Here is a 7,190-nt window from a genome sequence, read left to right on the forward strand (position 1 = left end):
AACATAATCATTAGCTTTTGAATTGAGGTCTGGCAGCCTTTAAATGTGTTCCACTGTACTCCTTTGAAATCTTCCAAACAATTTTGGACTTAGAAAAAAATATACAGCAAATTAAAAAAGGAAGTGATATCCCAGAACTTAAAGTAAGATAAAAATGTTTCTACCAAAGGAAGTAAAATGTACTCAGCAATACAACTTAAATTTCTAAAAGACACATAAGGAAAAAAATCAGATAATTCTTTTGTTGTAAAAATTCTGAGAGAATATGAAAATAAATTTATTATACAACCTATAAAATGAAGAGATGAAATGTACTATTCAGCAATTTATCAATGTTGTTTACAAGTCTTTATTAATCTATGTATGTAAGATGAGAGTAATAAAATACTCACGCCATAGAGTTGATTGAATTAATATGTGTGCATTGACTTGCGATGGAATAGCCGGAGTTAGGCAGACTTCACAGGCTGAGGGCACGGCCCTTCACAAGACTGCTCTCACTCACCTCAGACACTAGCCACAAGCTTATGAGTTCCAAGGCCACCAGCACTTCTGACCAACAAGCTACATATTCAGGGGTTCCTACTCTCTCTTCATGCTCAATCATTTAATAGACTGACAGAGAATTCAGGAAAGTCCTATACATATAATTACAGTGTTATTATAATACAAATCAGGATCAGCAAAAAGGTGCATAGGGTGAAGCCTGAGAAGGTCCCAGATGTGTAGCTTCTGGTGTCCCCTCTCCCTACAGAGTCAGGACACATCACCATTCCAATCATTGATGTGTAACAATACACATTGCTACCCAAGGAAACTCATATGAGCTTCAGTGTCTAAGTTTTTATTGGAGTTCTATTTTGTGGGCATGATAGATTCAATTACTGGCCATGTGATTGAACTTAATCTCCAGTTCCTACTCCCCTCCCTGGAGGTCAGGCTAATATCACATGGTTCAAAGCTCCAACCCTCTAAAAACATGGTTAGTCTTTCTGGATTGGCCAACAGCATCCTGAGTCATCTTGTTAGCATAAACTATCTGTGAGCTCACCATGAGTCACCTCATTGGCATAACCTATCAGAACATACTATGAAGAGCAAAAACTCTCCTGTCACTCAGGGAATTCTAAGGCTTTAGAAGATAACTCCCGGGAACTGGGAAAAGAGGCCAGCCAAATTATTTATTACACAATAATATGTAAAGCACTTTAATTGGTACCTGACATATATTATTGTTCTTGTTGTCCATATTCATAGGATACTAATTTAGAATAGAGTTAAAAGTAGGTCCATGATTTAACTGTTAGCCTCAGAGAGAGCTGAGGATTTGGGTTAGCTTTTCTAGGATTTTTGTAGACTTGTTACATTTTTACTTCCAAGTTGAGTTTCTGATCAGTGTTTCCCAGAACATTAGTGCCATGCCTAGTCTGCTCAAACAGAGTCTCTGCTCTTGCGTTCAGACTGACTTTTACAAGTCAAAATAGGTTTCGGCCTGGACTAAGTTTACTTAGCTTTAAGACAGGATACATGATAGGCCACGTTGCATGAATGGCAACAACAAATCAGAGGAATTAAGAGACTTACTTCATTGCTAGGATTTGGTATTCTTAAAATCTTTCTTGCATATTAATTAAAGGAGTCACAGGAGCAGACTAGACCCTAGATTATTGAGAATTCACCTGTGGTTACTACATTCCAGACCATACATTTGATCCTCATTGCTGAAATTGTTTATTGAGTAACAAGTATCAGTGAAATTCTACTGTACTGGAGAATGAGGGCCAGTCATGTGAATATGAGGAGAATGTTATGAATCTTACAAGGTGTAAAAGCTGAAAGGGCTGCCAGGGCATGCTGCTTCCATGAATTGAGGTGGCTCATGCTCATCTTGTCTCATCTCCTGAGACTATGTCCGTCTTAGCAATGAAGTAAGTCTCCTAATTCCTCTGATTCGTTGTTGCCATTCATGCCATGTGGCCTACCATGTATCCTGCCTTAAGGCTAGGTAAAACTTAATCCAGGATGAAACCAATTTTGACTTGTGAAAGTAAATCTGAACCCAAGAGCAGAGATTTTGCTTGAGCAGACTGGGCATAACGTTTATGTTCTGGGAAACACTGTTTGGAAACTCACTTGTAATTAAAATGTGACAATTTTACAGAAATCCTAGAAAAGCAAACTCAACAATGCAGTGATTAGATGCTCTTAATGGTAAGAAACCCACTTCAAGTGAGTTTAAACATAGAAAGAAATGTGTTAAGCCACGTGAAATGGTTTGGCTGTGTCCCCACCCAAATCTCATCTTGAATTGTAGTTCTCATAATCCCCACATGTTGCGGGAGGGACCAGGTAGAGAAAATTGCATCATGGGAGTGGTTTCCCCTATCTTGTTCTTGTGATAGTGAGTTAGTTCTCATGAGATATGATGGTTTTATACAGGGCTTCCCCCTTTGCTGGGCACTCATTCTTCTCCTTGCTGCCACCATGTGAAGAAGGACATGTTTGCTTCCCTTTCCACCATGATTGTAAGTTTCCTGAGGCTGCCCCAGCCCTGCAGGGCTGTGAGTTAATTAAACCTCTTTCTCTTATAAATTGCCCAGTCTTGGATGTGTCTTTATTAACAGCATAGAACAGACTAATACACCACACAAATGAAAACTCTAGGAGTAGTACAGACTTCAGGAGGAATTCTATCTGGGTTCTATCTCCATCCTCTGCTCTTCCTCCAAGGACAATTCGTCCTTCATGTGTTTGCTGGGTTTGTCATGGGTGCAAAATTGCTGCAGTTTTTCCCAGTATAATGGCTTCTCACAAAACCATCCAGAGAAACAATAAACATGTTTTGATGTTTAAAAAATTCGAAGGAAAGTCATGGTCTTTACTTTGCAGAAGCAACATAGATGCTGCCCAACCCTGAACCCATCACCATGGTCAGAGGAATGTTAAGCACTAATGGTTTAGGTCCAGACTCCATGTCCACTGTTAAACCAAATATTGCCACATGAGGAATAGGATTAACCTGCTGGTCTGGGTTTTGTTTATTTGTTTCGAGGGTGGAGATGAAAGTAGATATATAATAGCTGTTTCTTTCCTGCCCAAGTTTAGAAACAAGTGAAAAATAAAACACAGGGGATGGACCTATGGAGATGTCAGCCTTTTTACTGACTGGCTGGATAGGGAACATAGTTTAGCTTGTGGCCAAATGAATTTGCTCACATTTCAACTATAGATGTCTGGAGACCCTCATCGAGACAAAGCCTGTACCACTGAGTTTATTCCAAGCTGCCTTGCTGAGGGGAGAAAACCTAATAAGGAGAAATAGGACTGACTGGAGAACACTTACTTTATTTTTCTACCTCATAATCAGATGTCATTCCTTTTCCTTAAGGAGGACTGAGTGAGAAGTGGGGAGCATTATTCCACCTGAAGTCCCTCCACAAGGGAAAATAAAGCCAAGAGCTGGAAAACATTTCACCTTCTTCGCCTACAATGATGATGGTTAGTTTGCGTTAATAACGGCTTACTCCTCCAAAATCACATAGTTGGTAATCTGATGTCTTGTTAACAATGAGTACAGAAAAACTGATGCCAGGGAGTTCACTGGCTCTGTTCACTGCAGACAGTATAAAAATATATCATGACAGAGACTTCCTAAAAAACATGGCAGACATGTGCACCTCTGCTCCCTCCCCAAACCTAACTAAAATGACACTCAGATAGTTTTAAAAAAAAATCATTAGCCTACAAGGACAAATAAGATGAGAAAACAAAAGCACTCTAATGAGACCAATAAAATTTTGAAAGCTGACTTATGGATGGAATAATAGTAACAGATAGGTAAGTGAATTCTTGGAAAGAAGCCAGGATAAATAAGTCCATTTGTGCCATAAAACTCCAGAAAGGCTCAGGAATTGAAGGTAACCACTACCTGCAGACGACAGGGAGTCGGGATGTGGGGAGGGGAAGGCATAAAACAGGAAGATTGCTTTAAAAAGTCTGAAACAAAAGTATTCAAACCCCAGCTTCCTTTTTTAGTCTGTGCAACATTTTTTCAGCTTTGAGAGTTCTAGATAAGCTGTGCCATAGCATAGAGAAACCACTGATAAAAAAAGACAAGAAGCTGGATGGCAAAAAGGGAAATAAGTGAAAGTCTGACTGTTAGATCATGAGAACACTGCTCCAAACCCCAACCATACCCAGACACCTACATCAGGCAGGAAGTGTTGGGAAATCTGACCAACCCACAAGAAATGATGGGCATCCCTTTCTAACCACCCTTCAGGAAATGCAAGAAGTCGGTAGGCGTTGCCGCAGCAGACAGAGTTCCCATAAGCATTTTGGCTTAAGGCCATGAAATATTTGAGCAAATCTCTAACTTCATTGTAGCTACTTTTCCTTCTGCTTCATTGCAGATCTTTAAAAAATGGTATATGAGATTGAATAGAATGATAGGCTAATCTATTACGACCTAGCAAATTTAGCTCAAAAATCCCACAATTGTTCAATGGAAGGACATTCTCATGATAACTTGTCATGATAGTGTCTACCCTGAAGCAACTGTTAACACATACTGAAAGGAAATTACACACCTACAGGAAAAGAAGATGCATGTCATTTTCAAGAAATCAAACTATTACATGTAATCAATATATGAATGAGACAGGATAATAATATAACACTAAAAAAAAAAAATAATAGCACCAGGCTGGGCTCAGTGGCTCATGTGGATAATCCCAGCACTTTGGTAAACTGAGGTGGGAGGATCGCTTGAGCTCAGGAGTTCGAGACCATCCTGGGCAACATGGCAAAACCCCATCTCTACAAAAAAATTAGCTGGGCCTGGTGGTAAGCGCCTGTGGTCCAAACTGCTTGGGGGACTGAGGTGGGAGGATCGCTTGAGCCCAGGAGGCGGAGGTTGCAGTGAGCTGAGATCACACCACTTCACTCCAACCTGGGCGACAGGGTAAAAAAAATAAAAAAATTAGGCCTTGTGCAGTGGCTCACACCTGTAATCCCAACACTTTGGGAGGCTGAGACAGGTGGATCACTTGAGGTCAGGAGTTTGAGACCAGCCTGGCCAACATGATAAAACCCTGTCTACTAAAATAAATAAATAAATAAATAATAGGCAGGCATGGTGGGTTGGTACGTGACTGTAATTCTAACTACTCGGGAGGCTGAGGCATGAGAATCACTTGAAGTGGGGAGGTGGGGGTGCAGCGAGCAGACGTCTGCCACTGAACTCTAGCCTGGGTGACAGAGTGAGATGTTATCTCAAAAAAATAAAAAAAAATTTAAAAAGTATCTCATCATAATAGTAACTAAAGTGGCAATCTTAACTTGAAAACACAAATGAGAGATATAGGGCATACTGTACAAAAATTATAAAGCTTTATTGGAAAGAAACTTTATTCTTTAATAAGTAGACACACATAATCATGCTCCTGGATGGAAAAACAGTCATATATAATTTTGGACCTCCCCAAGATAATGTGAATGTTTAATGAAATCCCAACCAAAATTATAAGCTCTTTTTTGGACTACAGCCTTCAGGTGACAAATTTTATCTGGATTATTAATTAATAAAAAATATTTCAGAATCGTCTCAAACAAGGGAGAAACTAGGCTTAGCAAATATTAAAATATATGCTGAACAATCAATAGATGAAAGAGTACGGTACAAAAATCAACATATTACATCATATTGAAAAGTAGAAAAAACTAAAAACTGACCCATACATCAAAATAAAAGAAAATGTTTTTAATTAATAGATGCATAGATAATTGTTTTCCCAGTTTAAAAAAAATCTATGCAGACTATTCAAACTAATAATATCCCACCCCTAAATATACTCTAAAAGTACAATAGATCATTATACGAAGCATTAATAATGTCCTTAATGCCTCCAATAGAATAAAACTGGACATTTAGCCTATCGTGGCAGTGCTAAGTAGTAGTCAATAACCTTTGAACTATCTAAGAAAAAGAGGTATCTGCCCCCCTCAAAACAAATGAGACTATAAAATTTCGAAATTTCTGAATTTTAGCCATAAATAAAAATTGAAAAAGGCTAAAAAATAAATGTAGAGCAAAATGTAATAGGAAAAGTTTAAAATTTAATTATAATTATTTTACAAATAAAACTCCAGATTCAAATGGGCAAACTCAAGAGCAAATGACTCACAAAATAAAGAATATTATTTTAATAAACACACATTAAAAATGTTTAACCTCAATTGTATCTCAAATGCTAACTGTAAACTCAGTCATATAATTGCTTACTGAAGGAGTAAAATTAAATTAAATGATGCATGCTTTGGCAGAAAATATCTTAAAATTGGCACAATCCAGAGAAAATAAACATGTCCTCTTTTAAGGATGACACAGAAAATCATGAAGCATTTCATTAAAAACAAAAAAGCACTAAAAAGAGGAACACGAGTCTCAGTTAATGAAAAAAAGCTAAAATCATAATAAAGTAATTCACCAAAACATGAAGTAATTTGGCAGTTTCTGTAACTGCAAAAAGAATTCCCATGATTAATTCAAATCAATGCAACAAACATTTAATGTTTGCTTAGTATGTGTTAGTCATCGTTCTAATGTTATAGAGAAGTAAATAAATACAACAGTAATAAATACACTCTCCTAGTTCTCCAGGAAGCTATGATCTTCTTTGAGTCTGGAAGTGGGACAGTAAAATAAAAAGAATAAAGTATAATTAAATGTAATGCATAGTAGTGGAGAATAACCAAAACTGATATACATACTATATTATGAGATAGAAATTGTTTTAAACTCTTTTTTGAAAAACTTTGGCATTTCATATAATGAGCCGTAAATATTTCCAAACCATTTATTCAGTAATTCTATTTCTGGAAATGTAGTCCAAGAAAATACATTCAAAAGGAGAAAAGATCATAATGCAAGGTTGTTTAGGCAGTACAAAACTGGAGCGTGTTTCTTGGAAAATCGATTACATTTAATAATAATTATGAAGACCGTAGCAACCAAGGGGAAAATTTTAAGACATATTTAAAAAATGAGATGCGAAGGTTAGTATTCTGATAAATACGTTTAAAAGTATCCATTTGGAAAAAACCTGGAAGCAAATAACATAGTAGAGACACATATGCTAGGATTCAGGGTAGCTTTCATTTATATTCAACATTTTATTGCTTGCCAAAAA

The 7,190-nt window shown here is 37.2% G+C and overlaps 1 non-coding gene across 1 annotated transcript; it reads left to right on the forward strand.

Annotated features, from left to right (window-relative positions):
- Positions 1 to 6,312: 6,312 nt before the first annotated feature.
- On the forward strand, positions 6,313 to 6,414 carry LOC116482683 (U6 spliceosomal RNA). Its single transcript, XR_004251957.1, has one exon. It is a non-coding gene; the product is annotated as a U6 spliceosomal RNA (small nuclear RNA).
- The last annotated feature ends 776 nt before the right edge of the window (positions 6,415 to 7,190 follow it).

This window comes from Hylobates moloch, unplaced genomic scaffold, assembly GCF_009828535.3.
Source record: "Hylobates moloch isolate HMO894 unplaced genomic scaffold, HMol_V3 SCAFFOLD_14, whole genome shotgun sequence".
In the NCBI taxonomy this organism is placed as follows: Eukaryota; Metazoa; Chordata; class Mammalia; order Primates; family Hylobatidae; genus Hylobates; species Hylobates moloch.